This window comes from Mauremys mutica, chromosome 8, assembly GCF_020497125.1.
Source record: "Mauremys mutica isolate MM-2020 ecotype Southern chromosome 8, ASM2049712v1, whole genome shotgun sequence".
Classification (NCBI taxonomy): domain Eukaryota; kingdom Metazoa; phylum Chordata; order Testudines; family Geoemydidae; genus Mauremys; species Mauremys mutica.
Window position 1 is genome coordinate 76019052 of NC_059079.1, and position 16818 is coordinate 76035869.

Here is a 16818-nt window from a genome sequence, read left to right on the forward strand (position 1 = left end):
GCCTGGAGCAGCGAACTGCGGCCAGTGGAAGCCGCGATTGTCCCGACCTGCGGACGTGGCAGGTAAACAAACCGGCCTGGCCCACCACACAAGCGGCATCCCAAGTTTGAGAAACACTGGGCCGCACTCAAGATCAAGATCCTGGGCCATGTACAAACATAAAACACAGCCCCTGCCCCCAAAGAATTTGCAGTCCAAATAGATGGGTAATTTTAGGCAGACAGAATGGGCCAAATGCATCCTTCATGTAACTGCATTGACCGCAATGGGACTACTCAATGTGAATGAGCCGAGCAGGGTTTGCCACCTGTTGTGCAGCCCTTGGGTAAGTGAAAACCTCTCAGCTGATCCCCCAGTACCTTGGGGATAATGCATGTCTCATGCACGGAGCTGGGAAGATTCATTAGTTAACTTTTATGGGACATTCTGAAGAGCTACAGCTCCAGCCGAAATGCATAGCTTGGATCTTTTCACACGGACAATGAGCCACCCACCTTTCACTAGCCCTCATTCCACAGATTGCTCCACGTTCCAAGACTTGCTTTGTCACACTGGTCGGGCGGGGACATTTTTTGCCACTCCATGCCTCATGAGTTGGTGCTTTAGCAGCAATACTGATGAAAGGTTATTTTTGCATCCGTAAGTCTTGTGGTTAAGGCTCTGGACTGGGACTCAGGAGACCTGGGCTCAGTTCTCAACTTGGCCACTGCAACAGGATAACACAACCTCCAGAGCGCCACCTCATGGCAGCACCCCTGCCTCAGTTTCTCCCTTCTTCTGGCCTCCTCAAAAACTGCACGGCCTGGTTTGGCTGCTGCAGTGACTTGGCCCTCCAGCTACGTCACTACCAAGAGTCCACCCCCTCAGCATACCTGGATCCAAGACACACAACACAAAATCTCTGTGCCATTTGCAAACTGGGGCCAGCCAGTCCTTCGGAAGGGGTCTGTCTTCTCTCCTCTAATTCTTCTGCTTACCCTTTGAGCCCAGCTTTAGCCTTTCCTGGGCTCCTTTCCATCTCTCCCCTCAGCCCCTCCCAAGCTCCTTTGTGGGGGAGGGGCACTCCCAGCCTTCCCACCTGGTGTCTTTCACAGGCCTCTCCCTGCTTCTTGCTCACCTCTAGCTCCTCAGGGCCACCTACCGTCCTCTCCAAGCAGCTGCCATCACCCTGTTTCTCCCCAGCCCTCTACCTTATCTAGCCCAGAGGCCCGATTGGGTCATGTGACCTTCATTTTCCCCATCTGGGGAGGAGCACTGCCTGAGTCACAGGCAGGAATGAGACCCATGACCCCTTAAAGGGCTAGCCACAGAAGTCTAGATCCTCAAGGGTATTTGGGCTCCTAACTTCCATTGAAATCAATGGCGCCTAAACACCTTTGAGGATCTGGGCTAGATTCCCTGTGTGACCTTGGGCAAGTCATTTAATTGGTCTGTGCCTCAGTTTCCCCATCTGTAACAGTCCAGTCAGGCTAAGTTCTTTGCGGCAGAGACCATCTCTCACTAAGTGTATGGATGGCATCTTAGCTGTTAATATAAATAGCAAGAAGAAAACTCAAACATCCAGTAGCCTGTTTTAGGGGCAAAAGCTGTCTGCCCCTGAAAAATGGCCTTACATTCCCTCACCACGGAAGGCTGGTTTTGCTCAGAAACTAGCTTGTTTCCACTGAAAAACAGGCCCATTTTCCCCTGTAAAAGCTCTTGCACTTCAGTGAAAATTTGGTTGCCAATCGGCCCGTTTCTGATACAAACCAAAGCCTGGAATCTGGAAATTTCAATACAAAACTTTTGCACTTCTCCACCTATGCAGGAGAAAGCATTGGTGGCATCTTCTCATCTGCTCCATCTTCACAGACCCTTTTCCCCTCTTCCTGCCTGTACGCCAGTCACTGTTTTCTGTTCCTCTGCTCAGAGGAATGTTTTCTAAAATAAACACCATCACAAGGCTGTCAGGCAGGGCCTGTCTGAATGAGGGCAATTTCCCAGATTTATGAGGGCGCTTTTAAACGTCTCATTGAAACACATCATGAAAGGGGAAGATTTAAAAGCTGCCTTAAAATTAGTCCCAACTAAGGAAGTTTCCATACCAATGAGGGAAGATGTGGCAGGCCTGGCATTATACGCATAATGTCAAAGCTCCTGGCACAGCATTCCAAGGGTTTCAGCACACAGGTTCTCACATCATTTCCTTTATTTCCAAGAAGTGAAGATGACTTTCAGAAATAAATCCCAAAGAGAATGAGGGCAAGTGTAGGTGTTAGGTAGATGGGTCTGAAATTCAGTTTCTCCTTTAGTTACTTGCCAGGCCTCCGTTCTGGGTTCCATCTTCACCAATGACAGACATCACCACAGCGGACTCAAAGGTGGGATTTTCCAAGTGCCCCATGGGCATGGAGCGCCAGGCTGCCAGTGGCTCTCAACTGGATTTGAGCACCTAACTCCCCTAGGCCCTTTTGAGAAGGTCGAGCCCGAGTGCTTTCTCCGGGAGGTTCTCTGCAGCGCAAGCAAGTAAAGGAGGAGTGGATTGCCAGAGAGTTTGCCGTCCCTGGTGAGCTGTAGGGAGCAGAAGGCCTGATCCAGATTCCAGGGGTATACAAGAGGGGCTGCTGGCAGGGTCCCCCACCCCAGGGACTGGACCAGTCTGAGTTTGTTATCCTTCACGATGCACTGCAAGGCCCAGTGCTTCTTCTGGGCTGACGGGGAGTTGCGGGCTGGGCAGATTGAGGGGCTGTGGGGCTGGTTCTGTGGTGGGGGGTTACCCTCTGCACATTGCTGACAGGGTAGGGGTATCTCTGGGTAACTGCTGAGAGCTTGGGGTGGGCGCTTCCATGTGGAGTGCACTATAAAGTACAATAAATAAATCCACAGTAATGTTTCAGTCGTCACAAGTTACTGCTCGGACCAGATCAGGCCCTGGTGCAGTTCCATCAAAGCCAGTGCTTCAGACTGGGGAAGGGGCTGCTTGGTCAGAACAGAGCAGCTTTTAAAAAAAAAACTTTTACAACAATTTACCAAGTGCCCTTTAAGGCACCACAGTCTAGTGGCTAAGGCACGGGACCAGGACTCAGGATCCCTGGGTTCTACTCCTGCCTCTGCCACCAGCCTACGTCACCTCTGTTTCCCCCAGCCACTATTGTGTAGTCAGCTTTCCGGGGCAGGGACTGTCTGACTCTGTTTGTACAGGCCCCAGCACCATGGGGCCTCTTGGCACTGCTATAATGCAGATAATAATCACCAGGGCTCGTCCTGGTTTAAGTATAAGTGTGACTGTTTCCATATAATGCAGGGGCAGCTTCGACTGCAGGTTTAGAACTCAGAGCCGAGAGCCTTGGAACTCCTGAAGCTGCCATCCTCCTCTGCCACAGATGTGCTGCATCACCATGGGGGAGTCAGTTAATCTCTCTGGCCTCACTGAAGTCAGTGGCAAAACTCCCTCTGATGTCAAAGTGTGTTCCAGCAGATGCTGTATGGGATGGTGCTGTACAAACGCAAACAGCACAGGCAACACACAGGAGGAATCATTAACCATCCTAGTGCAGTGGCCCCTGGTTTGGGTTGGGATTCCCCCAGTGTCACTGTAAATATGCCTACTTTGTACTCAGCTTCCCTAATGCCGCCCCTCCACAGCTCCCTAGGCAAATACTGTTTAAGCATGTTACCTTCACGTGTGGAATAAATATTCATAACGGCCTCTCCTGGCGCCCCCTGTAGGTCAGTGCTGTCATCCCCATTCTAACGAATAGGGAAGTGAGGTACAGCGAGGTTCAAAGACTTGACCAAAGTCACAGGGAGAGCCACAGGCCTGGGGTCACTAGTAGAGACTGCTCAATCAGGAGGGTGGGAGTGGTGGAGACATTATCTCTCTCCAGCCCAGTGCTCTACTGCCTCCTCTGTGGCAGTCCATCTGCAGCAAGGGAAGTCCCTGGTAGTGCAGCTCCTATAGAGCCATGCTAGTAGCTGGCCCGGAGGTCCGGCAGAGCCGCCTGGTTTAGCGTAGCCCCGTGGTTTACTCTGCGGGGAGGTGGGAGGGCAGCCCCAACAGAGTAACGGTGAAGGAAATCCACAACAGGAGTCATCATGGAGATTTCCTCCCCTTAGCAGGTGATTTGGGTAGACTGCAGAAAGGCTCTGTGCTCTCTTAGCTCTGCCCTGTGATGCAACTGGCACCTCAGATATATTCTGCAGAAACAGGAAGTTCTGTGAAAAAACCAGCAAGCCTTAAAAATAGAGAAATATTATTCTGATCCTTCCAGGATTCACCACAGGATCTCAAAGCACTCCAAGCGAGGCTCACAGCAGCAGGCAGGTATTATTTCCCCCATTTTACAGATGGGCAAACCAAGGCACTGAGAGATTAGCACGGCTTGCCAAAGGTCACCCAAAGAATCACTGGTAGAACTGGAAAGCAACCTCAGGAATCCTGACTTCTATTCCCCCACTCCAATCAAGAGACCACACTCCCACTTATACCTGGGTAAAGCCCATTTTGGACGTTCTTAAGGTCAGCATCCATGACAGCGGAAAAGTAGCCCCAGGATTGGTCCACCCAACAAAGCAACTCCCAAGAGACTTGCCATATGATTTAGCCCTTGACCACCACCGGCCCAAGCACTGTCAGGATCCTGAGCATTGCCTTGCTAAGACATGTATGAAATCGGCCCTGTGTATTTTAGCCAGTTTTGTCAGCAATGGTCAGACAACCACAGCAATATAAATGCACCCAATCTTACCTTCCTGGTGTGGTGCTGGAGTTGGAAATGCAAAAGATTTCTTATGGGGACATGAGTCTCCATGGCTGCGATCAAAGACAAAGCATAGAAGAGAGTTACTTAGTTGCCGAGGGGCTGTTATATGCCCCAGTATCCTGGTCAAGCCCATGCATGAAGGGAGGTTAATAAACCATCAGGAGCCATCAGGATAACTGGAAAGATAAAGGGGAACTCGCTAAAAGAAAAATCTTAATAATTTAGTACCCGGGTCCAGTTGATTTCCAGCAGAACAGAAGGAGTGTGGCTAGCAGCTTTCTAAATATAGATTTGAAAATATGGACGCATGTAAATTTCTGTTTCTCCCTAGCTACAATTTTTATTTATACACTCCTGGTACCGATGGCTAACATTGTCCAACTGTCATACCACTTGTTTACGGCTATTGAAAAACATTAGCATCTTTCTGTTAAATCATTATTCTATGTATAAATAGCCTGGAAATTATATATTTAAAAATATCCTTTTGCTTACCTTTTGAAATGACAGCTTTGAAAAATACATTGCTTATGTGACCATATTAATACTCAGTCTAAGCATAATTTTTCCAACAGGCTTTAATGTAAAGGGCTTATTTTTTATAGTGCTTATGGTAGCCTTGTTTTTAAATTGTTTACATTGTCAATTACAAAGCATTTCAGGTTGGCAGCATACGCCAAGAGAGATTTCAAAGCATTATCAATACTATGAAAGCTGGTTTATTAAGTCTGCAAACAAGATTCCATTGGTAAGTAATGCCATTGGTTTATGTTCCTAGTATCTGGGCTGCATTTAAAAACACATATAAGTCATTTTCTCATGCTCACTCAGAAAATGAAGCAGTAGAAAATAGACTCTGTACTCTTTCTGTGTGATTAGTTGGGGGGAAATAATATAACAAATCCATTGCCCCACAAGATTGTATGTTGCAAACTATAGCCCCTAGGAACTTTGTGCCAATAGCAGGGATGGAACTTAGAGCTTCCTGCTTCAAAAGCACAAGCCGCTTGAGCTAACGGAGAATCTTTTTTCTGGTTGAAGTACAAGGACTATGCAACACAGTTGAGCAATTTCTAGTAGAGCGTAATAGTGCACATAGACATGATCCAGTTGACTACAAAGTAAGTATCAAATCTCTGTGTTGGTTCCATGTAGCTCTTGCAAAGAATCAAAGAAACTACTTTTGATCATCAGAGTTAGACTCTTGCAGTTAAGATGGAATGAGATGGGGCATGAAAAACTAACTGGAAAATATTTTTTTAAAAGATATAGGTAGATTATTTGGTGTCATTTTACAGTGCTGGCCAAATTGATATGGCTGATGCATTCTTTCATCCTGCAAAGATGAAAAAGAGAAAGAGGAAGACATAGCCCGAGAATGGCAGTCTGGATGGGAAGCGCCCACAGAAACGTTGTCATCTCTTCATCCCCCGTTTTGCCCATCTTTAAGAACAGATTAGCCAAGCTAAAAGCAGTCAGAGTGATTTACTAAATTCCTAAAGGTGGCAGGTCTGGGGAAAACAAGCCCAAGGTCCAGAAGCCATGCCCAATGGTAAACAGCGCACTGTGCCATACTCGGCAAACAACAACCCAAAGCACAGAAAAAGACAAGGGCCCAAATTCTGCGACACGGGTATAAAGTTGGTGTAACCTCCCTGGAGTCAGCGGTGTTCAGAGTTACACCAGAGTAACCCAAGGCAGGATTTGGCCTAGTGGCAGACACAGGTGCTAGAACTAGAGGGGCTGCTGCACCCCCCTGGCTTGAAGTGGTTTCCATCATATACAGGGTTTATAGTTTAGTTCAATAGCTCCCAGCACCCCCACTGTACAAATTGGTCCAGCCCCGCTGGTGGCAAAGGACACTGCCTTGGCTGGCTGGGAAGCAGAGTGACGGGTTTAAGGGGAGGATCCCCACAGCCCTTGGGACAAACCATCTCCCATCGCTGTACGCCCAGCCAGGTCCCGGCTCTTTCCCCTCTCCCTGCTCCCGATCTCGGGAGCCAGCGGCTCCGGCCCAGCTCTTCGGTGCAGCCGGGCGCGCTGGCAGGCGGCCAGGCGAAGTGTGTGGAAATGACACCGCCAGGGCGGCAGAGATTTTCCCTAATTTCTCTCCTTGCCGAGCGCAGCCGGGCTGACATTGGCTGGAAAGTGGAGCAGCTCGTCAGGGACAATCAATGGGAATCGATCGCGCTGCTCAGGCTCGGTGCGGGGCTGGGGAAATAGCACCGCCGCCGCCCCAGCCCGCGGTCACTCGCGGCTCCGCTCCCCGCGGCCCCTCCAGCCGGCAAAGTTCGGGGGAAGGGGCCGCCTGAGGGGCGCCCCCCGGCACAGACCCCCCCACCCCGCGGGCACTTCCAGCTTCACGGGCTGCCGGCCGAGAGGGCAACTTTGCATGGGGGGTGGCTCTGCCTTGCGCCCACGGGGGAGGCGTTCGCGGGTGGGTTCGAGCTGCCCAGCCCCCACGAGGGGGGAACCATCCTCGGTTGCATCCGCCCCTGGAATTGCGCCCCCGGCCGAGCTCCGCGCGTGGACAGACGCGCCCCACGGGAGATCAGTCCTCGCCTCCCCGAGCCCACCGGCTGGCTCACAAGGCTGGGCGAGCTCGGGGGCGGGCCCGGCGGGGCACCATGGTTCTCCATCCCGAGGGGCTCGGCGGGGTGGGCACCTCCCAGCAGTCACTCGTTACGCACCAGACGAGTTGGCTGCAGCACACTGGGAGGGGGGCGCCGCTGCTTAGCTCGGGGTTTTAATTCCTCTTCCTTGCATGGGGGACCCGCTGGCTCCCCGGCCTTTGCCATTGCTCGCAGCCTCTGGCCCTCTGCACCGATCTCCCTCGCTGCAGCCGGGGAATCGGGGGAGACTAATGCAGAGACCAGGCCACTAACACCCCCACCCTCCCGCCGCCCCATGTGCCGCTCTGGGGTTGGGGGCCTCAGGGTCAAAGTGGTTCCAGCGTAGCTAGCCCTGGGGAACAGAAGCACAAGCCTCCCCCCGGGAATGCATTTTCCTGCAGCTTAATGGTCCGGGGTAACCGAGCCCCGTCTAATCATTAACCTTGGGCCTGAGATCTGAAGGGTAACCAACTCCACGGGCTACCTTTCCTGCTCCGAGCCGCCTCTCCCCTGGGAGCTGCTGGGGGTGGAGGGTCAGGGAGAGGAAGCTGGGGCGTTTTTGGCAGCACGAACTCGTTTGCAGCCTGATCTGCCGCGTGGGCTGGGGAAGGACAAGCTGCTACAGGTTTGCGAGGGGATTGCAACCAGGCGGAGTCTGGGGGTTGATTGACATTCACGTTTGTTGTAGAAGGGCCAGTTTACTTTAATAGGGGGTCTGCCTCGTCCCAGACTGGTGCGAAACTCTCTGGTTGCAGAGGCTGGCTGCTTGGTTTGGGGTTGGTTGTCAGCTTGCTAAGAGTAAATCAGATAAAATAATGGGTCCTAGCAAAGGTCACAGGCTACAAAACTCCAGGCACAATTCTAACAACCCCTCACCTCCATTTATACCTGATTGACTAGTTGTTCCCCTTTGCTAAGCATGCTTAAAAAACTGTTTTCAGCTCAAGCACTTTAAGATCCTCCTAGGGAAGATGCTAAGCAGCAGAAAGTAATTAGTATTTTATTATTAACACTCCTTTTAAAAAAAAAACATTGGAATCTGTTCTTTTCAACTGATCTCTTTTGCATCAACATGATTCTTTTTAAAAGGGGTTCTGGCACGGCTTAGATCTCAGGGGCCAGCGCTGGTCCACAGACCGCTTGTTGAGAAACACTGACTTAGACAGGGCTTTGCAACAGACAAAGCCCAGACACAGCTAAAATAATTGCAAGACCCCGATCCTGCAGTTGAAGCCGTGTTGCCATGCACTAAACTTACCCATACCAGACTTGCCAGCTCTTGCAATTGGAGCATACGTCTTGCAATACTGAGTGATTTTATTTCAGGCCCAGTCCTTGGAAACGTGATTATGGATTATTATAATTTCAGTCCTGGTTGCAGAGAAAAACTTGAAATCATGACCCCCCTCAAGGCCCAGAACCCAGATGGCCAATAAAAAGGAACCCAGCATTTACTCGTTTTTAAAATCTCATGATTTTTAAGCCCTCCACCACATGGTTTTGTGAGTACTTCATCACGCTCTTGGAGGTGTCTGTGATGGCACAACAGTCGCTGGTTATTAAAGTGACAGTGTCACACATGCAAAGAGCAATTGCTCCTGAACTACGCTGACTGCCGGAAAGCCACTTGGAGATGGATCTCTTGAGGCAGTTCTGCAGCACGGTTTGCCCATGAAATGGTTAATCTGGGCACCAAGCCCACAACTCTTAAGTAAATAAAGATAGTTACTTTTTCACAGAGCAGCCTTAATTAATGGCAGAATTTCCTGACATGCTTTTCCTTGGTGGCCGTTGTGTTTGCTGGGAACGGCTGCAGGGGTTTTAGCCTTCCAGCTCCCAAGCCCTATTGTGTTTCAGTTCCTGCTGTAGACCCATTTCCCCTGGGGGAGTCTCCCTCCCCCTTCCTGCCCCCACAAACTCATCAGTTCTGGATGCTTCCTAATCTTATGCCAATAGGTCACAGTAGGTCACAGGTTTCACTGTATTCCACTATTGTCTGATGTTGATCTTAATAACAATACTGTAGGATCCTCTTAATTGGGACCCCTCCCTGCCCCGGACAGTTTATCATCCAGATTAACAGAGGTGGCCATTTAAAATAAATGGGGCTGAAAAGACATGAAAGGAATAAAAATACTGTGCTGAATAAAGGTGCTATATACTGCATGTCAGAATTGATTCTTCTATACCCATGCCATCTCTACACTGCAGTGCCTCCAGTTGGTTCAGAGGAATTATTCCTCATCTACACCATCATAAGTGAGAAGAGAAGTGGTCCCTGTCTCTTCTTTTTAAAAACCTTTATTTGACAACTCTGGCATGAATCAAGTTAGAATTCCGCAGCTATTTAACACCTGGTTACAGCCACTCACCACTAACAATAATGGATGCATGGCGCTTATGCAGTTGCTTTTCATTTGAAGATCTCAAATAGCTTTACAAATGTGGATGGGAGGTATTCATTTCTACTGTACAGATGGGGAACGAAGGCACAGAAGCCTAGATCCTTAAAGGTATGGAATCAGACCCAAATCAAGGGGAGTTAGGTGCCTACATACAGCGGCGGCTCCAGGCACTAGCTCTCCAAGCGCATGCCTGGGGCTGCAAGCCGTGGGGGGTGGCCTGCCGGTCCCTGGGAGGGTGGCAGTCAGTCAGCCTTCGGCGGCATGCCTGCGGGAGGTCCGCTGGTCCCACGGATTCGGCAGCAATTCGGCGGTGGGTACACCGAAGCTGCAGGACCGGCAGACCTCCCACAGGCAAGCTGCCAAAGGCAGCCTGCCTGCCGTGCTTGGGGCGGCAAAAAAACTAGAGCCGCCCCTGCCTACATATCTTTGAGGGTCTTAGCCAGAGGGGTTATGTGACTTGACCAAGCTCGTATGGCAAAGCAGTGGCGGGGTGAGGGTTCCAATCTAGGGCTACTAATCTGTAGACCTGAGAGAGGATAAAAATCCGCCCAGTGACAGGGCCAGCACAAGGCCTAGATATCACGTAAGTCCCAGTCTGGCCCAGCCCAGCTCCCTTTATTTGTCAATAAGAGTCTTTGCATGGAATTCAGAGGGGACAAGATTAGGCCCTGAAATCCTAAGAGTTCACGAAAGTGCTTTGAGTATGGAAAGTACTATAAAAATGCAAAGTATTATATATTTTTGCCTAGCACTCATACAGCACTTGACATTCTGGTCAGAAGGGAGCTAAAGAATAGTCAACGAGAAGGTAACTAACCCCATTTTACAAGGAGGTAATGGATGCAGAGAAGTGACTTCCCCAAAGCCACAGCGTAATCCAGGGGCAGCTCCAGGCACCAGCACGCCAAGCGCGTGCCTGGGGCAGCAAGCCACCGGGGGCGCTCAGCCGGTCGCCGCGAGGGCAGCAGGCAGGTTGCCTTCGGCAGCATGTCTGCGGGAGGTCTGCCGGTCCCGCAGCTTCGGCGGACCTCCCGCAGGCGTGCTGCCGAATCCGTGGGACCGGGGACCTCCCGCAGGCAAGCCACCGAAGGCAGCCTGCCTGCCATGCTTGGGGTGGCAAAATACCTAGAGCCGCCCCTGGCGTAATCAGTGGCACAGCCAGGATTAGAAGTCAGGACTTCTGAGTCTGGACCAAATCCTCAGCTGGCATAAATTGATGTCAAACCACTGCTGTCAATAGAGCTATACTGATTTACTCCACCTGGGGTTCTGGTCCCTTGTGTTTATTCCTCTATGCGCCATGCTAATTAATTTGAACACTACCACCACTGCTGTTTAATGTTCTTTAAATATACATTCAGACACTGTCAAGATAAATCTGTCCAGGCCGAATGCAATTTTCCATGAGGAACTTCTGTGACTGCTGCAGCGACAGCCACTCTATAAATTAATAAAATACATGATTGAACAGGAACGTATATTGTAAGCATGATTCAAAATGAGTGAGGGCAAACCTATGTAACTGCGTACTCCATGTGGAATGAGTGTGGGTAGGTAAGTAATTGGCTGAGCAGGTGAATCACAGAATGAAAGCAGCTGGAGATGGAAAAGGCCTAATAGTTCATCTGGTCCAATCCCTTTGTCAGAGCAGGCTTGTTTTCTGCAGTATATTTTCTGGTGCTTTGGCCAGCAGTTTTAGAGGTCCCAAGCAATAAGGCTTCCTTTGCTTCTATATGCCACACTCTATAGATCTCACTATCAGGAAGATATTCCTGATAGTCAGGATAAGTTTTCCTTTTCTTAATTACACCCAGCGCTAAGTGTGCATGGTATCAGGGCACTGAGATGGCATGGTCCTGGAGAGCCTTTTATCCCGTCTCCAAAGCCCTGATCCTGCACTGAGCTTCACAGCACCTGCATGGAACTCCATGGGTATCAGTGGTTCCCTACGTGGGCACAGGGGTCTGACTGCACAGAGCTCATGGCAGGATTGGAGCCTCGGCCTGTCTGGTCTCACATTACAATGCCGCTCTTGCTCGAGCTGAAGTCAGTGAAAAGACTACCACTGATTTCAAGGAGGGCTGGTTTGGTTTCTCTGTTTGGTGTTGGGGGGGTGGGAGGGGCATGTGGGGTCATGAACCCCCCCAGATTTTCTGCTTGGCTTGTACTGTGCATGCTCAGTAACACTACTGAAGCCACCTTCATTCTGCTCCCCACCCCCATCAGCAGGCACAGGTCATCACTGAAAGCATGGCTAATAGGGTGCTTTGCTCCTATTTGAATTCCACAGCTGTTGCTTTTAGTGCCGTGCAAGTGGTACACAATTCCAGCAGATGTATTTCACGGCTGGCTGTTATTAATCCAGCCCGAAGAGCTCAACATTAGTCTTGAGGTTTTTAGCAGAATCAAATGGCCTTGCAGGAGGACTTCTGATACCTTTGCCACAGGGCTTCAGGTTAGACATCAAGAAGGTTCCAATGCTGGTCTCAGACTCATTCCCCATGCACAGGTGTCCTCCATCGCCATGGGCACTAATCGACACCTTGGAGACAAATTAGTGAGGGACTGATGGTGTCCTGTGGTCTGAGCTCCCCTCTCATGCCTACACCGGTGCTATCCAGATCTCAATGGGGTCAGAGTAGTAGTTTCGCCCCACTCAGATCTTGAATCTCCAGAGCTTACACCAGAACTAAATTCACTCATATTAAAAATAATGAAAATAGCTCATAATTATGGCAAGACTTGGGGGATCTCTACGCACAAATGGTCATCCAGATCCTGTATGCAGCTCTGAAATCTCAGACACAATCTTTAATGTTAAAATGCAGGACTTTTCCCTCAAAATGTGTATATACCTGTGTGTGATTTGCTCCATTCACTTCCAGCTTTGTTATGTTCCATTATTCCTTTTGGACGCATGGTTCAAGGATCTTAGTAAACCACTGATGGACTTAGAAAGGCTCAAAGTTGGACCCTTGGAAGCATTTGTGTTTACAACTTAGCTAGCCTACCCCAGCATCTTCCAAGGACGATGGCTCTATTCTTTGGGGAAACAGTAGATGATTATATGAAAAAATTCCATACAGACCTCTTCCAGCAGTACTTATACAGCACCCACTCCTGGAGTAATGACGCAATCTGGGTCACAAAATATATGCCCTTCCCCTTACACCTACTGGACTTTTATCCCCTAGGCTCTTCTCCTAATGCATGTTATCTAATCTCTGTTAAACACATCCCTCCATGGTGCCTCAACAGACCTCTCCTGGTAACTTCCTTTGCCTAATTGCTCTCACGCATTGAACATTTTTCTTTATACTTAATTGAAACTTCACATTCCTTCGTTTGAACCCAGATTGTCTTACAATACGTCCTTGGTGCAGCCCCAGATAAGTGTCACCCTCCTTTAGATGCCTGTCTGCCAAGTATTTGCACATAACTGTCATAACCCCTCTCTCTGCACTTCAAACACTCTCCAAGATAATCACAAGAGGCTATGGAGCGGCCTATTGATGACTGGACTCACTCCATGGGGAAAGCATTTCCTCTGCCTATGCAGATGGGAAACAACAGGATAAAGAAAGGCTCCCAGCCTCTGTGACGTGCCTTCTCCAGTATGGATGAAGGAGAAATGAGGTTCAAAAACAAGATGACATCACGGAAAACAGCCGGTGCCTGAGGAACCTCAAAGTGCTTGATGTTGACTCTCAGGATTTGGACATATTGATTTAGAGGGTTCTTCTGACTGTGGGATGTTTTCTAGATCCCAAGCCCTGGATGTTCTATCACCATTGGCATATACCACCAGTTTACACCAGTACGACCCTTTGAAGCCCAAGATCTCAACCACCATCTATTTTGCCTAGGAGAACTGACAAGAATGTCCTCTGGGGCCTGCCCTTGCTTCTGAGGATGCCAGGAAGGCTGATCCTGAGCAAAATCGAGCTCTGTCTTTCACCTAAAGACTAAGCGTACTCTCTCACCACCGCTGCTGGCCCCTGCCAATGCAGGGACATGGGCATCACCACTACCAACAGCAGAGGTGTGTGTGCAAGGAATAGGGAGTGTCAAGAGTTATTGGGCAAAGGCAGATTCCATTTCTTAGCCCACTGACTTCAACCAGAAAACCTGACTGCAGAGACAAGGCTGGTTGGCTGGCTGGCTGGCTAAGGTCCAGTGAAAGAGGAATATAACTAACACAAGTTAGTAGCACTCCCCTTTCACTAGTCATCCCTCTACCCCTCTAGTCATTTCGACCACACTCGTCACTGTTCTGTTGGAGCACCCGTTAGACGACCCAGATGAAATCATCCCATTGTTTCCGCCAGAGCTGCGCAAGCTCAGCAGTTCCGATGAGTTTGCACGTTTTCTGTGGCTGAACTGGTTCACAGGCCCTGAGGCTAGAAAGCAGTGGAGTGGAAAAAGCCAGTTTTCCAATGGTCTGATCTGGCTGCAAACTCCCAGGCGAGGTTAGGGTGCACCGGGGCTGCATGGGTTTGTACTGATTCACCAGCACGGCCTCACTAGAAAGTCCCACGTGGCTTTGTCCAGCGCAGGTGGTTTGATGTTGGGGTTCACGCCTGGAAAGCAGCCTCAGGACGCTGGGGAATAATCCTACAGAGAGAGCAACAAAAACCCAGCAGAACTCTGACTGCGGGTTCACAGACACAGGAGCCAGCCCAGTGGGCTCCTGCTGGTCAGTGCCCATGTCTCCTATTAGCCCCTACCCCGGACTACCCTCCCGGAGCCTGCATGGTACAAGCTCACCTCGCCGCAGAACTCCCTTCCCACCTCACACCCCTCCCTCTGGCTCCCCCACCAGCCCTTGCAACACTGCCCCTTACCCCTCCTTCCCATTGCTGCCCCCTCCTTCCTGCCCCCATGCTCTCCTTGCCTCCCATTACCCCCACCCCACTCCTGCTCTTATCCAGGATGTGCTTTCCATGCCTGAATCACAAAAGAGGACGGTGGCATAGCAAGGGCCTTGTCTAGCCTGTAGCTGCTGGAACCCTGCTCCTGCCGGGCCCCATCCCTCAGGGGGCCGGGCCCTGTTTGGGGGTGGGGGGAGTCTCCTCTTGCACCAGTAGCTGCATGCTGTGACCCCACTGGGGCCGCTGGGGTAAGTGAGAGGAGACCCAGCCCCTCCCTTCTGTTGCAAGCTTCGTGGGGCAGGGACACGGCCGTTTGCCCGCACACCCCTGGCGCGGTGCAAACGCGCTCACATTGAGCTCTTCCTATGGGCCAGAGGGCGGGCGGCCAGCGGATCCCGGCTCCAGGCACTGCATCCGTCGCTCCCGCTGGCCCCAGCCCCGTTGGGGGAGTCTGCCCTTGGAGCTTTGGTCTGCCCTTCCGCAGTAGCTGCTCCTGGCACGGCTCCCAGCCTGCGTCTCCCGGCTGCCCTGGCTGGACTCAGATTCCCCACTTCTCTTCTGTGGGCTCCTTTGTCTCGGGGCTTTCCCTGCTGCCGCTCCTGTCCCTTGGTGCCATCTCTCTTCTCTGGGGATGGGTAACTATTCTCAGGCTTTTCCCTTCGCCCCCCACCCCCTGCTCATAGCGACAGGAGCCCAGGGCTTTTTCAAAGCCATTTTCCCTTGTCTTCTTCCTCAGTGCAGCCTCTGTACAGGCCCACGCACCAGCTGGGCCCCCCACCGTGCTACTCCCACTGCCCCTGCTGTGCTGCTGCCGGCACAGCCTCGCTGACTGGCTGCCGCCTGCCTCCCATCACCTGGGCTCTCCAACGCGCGAGCTGATGCCTTAAAAAAGAAACGACACCCCCCCACCACCTCGTCTCCCTTTTGATCCTCGTGTGGCTTTAGAGCTGGTCCCCGCCTGCCAGGACCACCCACCCCGGTGCTCGCAGGGGCCGCGTCCCAGACTCCCAACGCAAACAGATCCTTCCAGCCAAGGCCCAGGCACTTTCAATGCAGAGTTAAAGGAGCTCAGTGTTTAACAAGGGGCAGGACAGAACTGGTCGCTGCAGGAGCTGAGGGCACGGACCCTGGGGAACAGTCACCTAAATGCCCTTCCCTGTTCAGATCTGCCCTGCAGTGTCACAGGGCTCCCCATCCCGCCACCCCAGCCCCCGGGCTCTGCACAACTCTGACCTTCTCTGCAGCAGCAGGCCCTTCTTACCCAGCCACCTGGCTCCAACCTGCCCTACCCCATGACAGGGGCTCTGCTCCCCCAGCCTCCTGGCTCCGACCCTGCCCTGCCCCACGACAGGGGCTCTGCTCCCACAGCCCCCTGACTCTGACCCTGCCCTGCCCCACGACAGGGGCTCTGCTCCCCAAGCCCCCTGGCTCCGACCCTGCCCTGCCCCACGACAAGGGCTCTCCTGCTCCCCCAGCTCAGACCCTGCCCTGCCCCATGACAGGGGCTCTTTTCCCAAGCCCCGTCTCTGACCCTGCCCTGCCCCACGACAGGGGCTCTGCTCCCCCAGCTCAGACCCTGCCCTGCCTCCTGACAGGGGCTCTGCTCCCTCAGCTCAGACCCTGCCCTGCCCCACGACAAGGGCTCTCCTGCTCCCCCAGCTCAGACCCTGCCCTGCCCCATGACAGGGGCTCTTTTCCCAAGCCCCGTCTCTGACCCTGCCCTGCCCCACGACAGGGGCTCTGATCCCCCAGCTCAGACCCTGCCCTGCCTCCTGACAGGGGCTCTGCTCCCTCAGCTCAGACCCTGCCCTGCCCCACAACAGGGGCTCTGATCCCTCGGCTCAGACCCTGCTCAGCAGTGTTACAGTAGCTCCCCACTTTCCTTCCCATCCCCCTCAAGCCTTACTCCCCCACCAAAGTCATGCTGTAGCAGGGGAAGCAAGGGAGCTCCCCAATCTCCTCCATGTGCACTTCTCCCCCTCCCCCCCCCCGCACCCCCACTCCCCTGCACTCATCCTTGCCCTGTAGCATCACAGGAGCTCCTGTTTGCTTGTCTACCTCCCCTCCACACTCGGCTAAGATGTGCACTGCAACCCGTAGGAGTTCAGGAATGTAATGTCTCCCACGGTGCAGACCAGCGAGGCCAGGGGTTCATCTTCCATGTCTCCAGCAAATATCGCCTGCCAGT

General features: G+C 51.9%; 1 long non-coding RNA gene across 2 annotated transcripts; it reads right to left on the reverse strand.

Moving 5' to 3' along the window:
• Positions 1-1926: 1926 nt before the first annotated feature.
• LOC123376472 lies at positions 1927-7903 on the reverse strand. Of its 2 annotated transcripts, none has more exons than XR_006581798.1 (3): positions 7797-7903; positions 4728-4792; positions 1927-4176 (listed from the first exon to the last, which is right to left on the reverse strand). It is a non-coding gene; the product is annotated as an uncharacterized LOC123376472 (long non-coding RNA). The 2 variants fall into 2 exon arrangements; XR_006581799.1 differs by having other exon boundaries at positions 7839-7874.
• Positions 7904-16818: the final 8915 nt, after the last annotated feature.